The sequence below is a fragment of the Hevea brasiliensis genome, chromosome 5 (genome assembly GCF_030052815.1).
Source record: "Hevea brasiliensis isolate MT/VB/25A 57/8 chromosome 5, ASM3005281v1, whole genome shotgun sequence".
Taxonomy (NCBI): domain Eukaryota; kingdom Viridiplantae; phylum Streptophyta; class Magnoliopsida; order Malpighiales; family Euphorbiaceae; genus Hevea; species Hevea brasiliensis.
In genome coordinates this window covers 85,336,970-85,339,328 of record NC_079497.1, presented here as the reverse complement: position 1 = coordinate 85,339,328, position 2,359 = coordinate 85,336,970, and the positions used below count along the sequence as shown (strand labels likewise).

At 39.4% G+C, this 2,359-nt stretch overlaps 1 non-coding gene across 1 annotated transcript; it reads left to right on the top strand.

Moving 5' to 3' along the window:
- Positions 1-912: 912 nt before the first annotated feature.
- LOC131180420 (small nucleolar RNA R71) lies at positions 913-1,019 on the top strand. Its single transcript, XR_009149195.1, has one exon. It is a non-coding gene; the product is annotated as a small nucleolar RNA R71 (small nucleolar RNA).
- Positions 1,020-2,359: the final 1,340 nt, after the last annotated feature.

Here is a 2,359-nt window from a genome sequence, read left to right as displayed (position 1 = left end):
CTTCTTTCTTATTTTTAGCCAACCTACATGGGAATGGAGGAAGAACATAATTAATAACCTTATTCAGTTTAGGTTCAGTATTTACCTCAACTTCAGGAACTTCAGACTCTTTTGGCTCTTTTGTTCCTTGCTTTTTCTTTTTCATTGGCTCATGTGGAGTCTGGTTATCAACTTCTTTCCCACTCCATAATAGTATAGCACTCGCATTTTCTCTGGGGTTCATGACTGTTTGTGATGGAAACCTTCCAGAACCTTGAGCTTCCAGCTTACTCATAAATGAAGCTAATTGACCAATCTGCCTCTCTATGTTTTGAATGCTATTTTTGGTCTCCTGTTGAAACTATTGTGTATTATTAGCCAAAGCCTTAACAATTTCATCAAGTGACATACCTTGATTTGAGGGAGGTGGAGGTGGTTGATTCCCTTGTCTCTGCTGCTGGTATCGGTTTTGCACTGGTTGATTTCCATAACTCAGATTAGGATGATCTCGCCATCCTGGATTATAAGTATTGGAAAAAGGATCATACCTGTGTTGTGGCTATCCATAATTTCCTACTGCATTGACATGTTTCATTGATTCATCCTCTTGTAATACAAGACACATGTCAGTAGCATGACCCGAACCCAAACAAATCCAACATACCTTAACAGTTTGTATTTTCCTTACAGCCAACTGCCTCACCAAAGAAGTTAAATCAGAAATTTGTTTCTCAAGGTTAGATGTACTTACCTCATTAACCTTCATAGGTGTGTGATCCATTCTCATTCCAAACTGTTGAGAGTTTGCTGCCATGTTAGTAATTAGCCTCCTTGCCTCTTCTGGTGTCTTATCAACTAAAGCTCCTCCACTAGCAGCATCTATCATACTATGGTCCATTAGTAGAAGTCCCTCATAGAAGAAGCTGCTCACTTATTTGATGATAGGGACAGATTGCACACAACTTCTTAAATCTCTCCCAATACTCATACAAACTCTCTCCATTGTACTGCCGGATGTCACAAATTTCTTTTCTTATGTTGGCAGCACGGGAAGCAGGAAAATACTTCTTCATAAATATCTGTTTCATCCCATTCCATGAGTTGATAGATCCAGAAGGAAGGTAATACAACCAATCCTTAGCTGTGCCCTCCAGTGAGAAAGGAAAAGCTCAAAGCTTGATTTGATCCTCTGAAACTCCTTGAGGTTTCATGCTGGAACACACAACATGAAATTCTTTTAAATGCTTATGTGGATCCTCACCTACAAGACCATGAAACTTAGGCAACAAATGGATTAGTCCAGATTTCAACTCACAAGCAACATTTAAAGCAGGGTATTGGATATAAAAAGGTTGTTGCTTTAGATTAGGAGCAGCCATGTAACACCCTAGGCAAATCCCACATCGGCAAAATATGGGAGAGATGCTGGATTTATAAGTTGGCGATTCGTAACCCCCTAGTGATGCATTTTAAAACCGTGAGGGCTTTAGCCCAGAGTGGACAATATCACTAGTAGGTCGGGCTATTACATTTGTGGTATCAGAGCCGCTCCGCATGCAACCTTGGGCGATGGTGGGGCAAACCTCAGTGAGGACGCTGAGTCTCATAAAGGGGGTGGATTGTAACACCCTAGGCAAATCCCACATCTATAAAACACGAGAGAGATGCTGGGTTTATAAGTTGGCGGTTAGTAACCCCTAGTGACGCGTTTTAAAATCGTGAGGGCTTCGACCCAGAGCAGACAATATCACTAGTGGGCCGGGCCATTACAAGCCAACTCTTTCAAAGTTCTAGCAGCCATGGTTTCGTTTTCGAAATTTTACTCTAAATCCAAATTCAAACTTAACTCCTTTGGAGATTGGACTCCTTCAAATGTACTCAGAATCTACCTAGCATTCTTAGTCAATGTTCTCAACTGTTTAGCTGTTTTTTCTACTTCTGGATCAAAGATGAACTCACCAGATTGAGAAGTTCTTGTCATAAACAAAAAGAAATCAAAGTAAAAACAAAAAAAAATGCCTCAAAACCCTAGAAAACAATCGAATTTGGCCTCAAGAGAGTGGGGCCAAAGAATCTTAAAGATTCATTGGTCTTGATAAGAACGTCGTTTCCTTCAAAATAAGTATAGGCCGCCCTCCAAATTCAACCAAACTTCTTGATGAACAGTAACAACGTAAATTTTTTTTTTCTTTCCCAAAAACCAGAAAATAGCAATAACTCACAAACAAATTTAATAACAGAATATTTAACACCAAAAACACGAAATCAAATAAACTTCAGTCCTCGGCAACGACGCCAAAATTCTTAATGGGTGTCGAATCCACCAGAAATAAAATTAACTGAAATTAACATTAATGAAATATTTTCTGCAGCAAGTGGT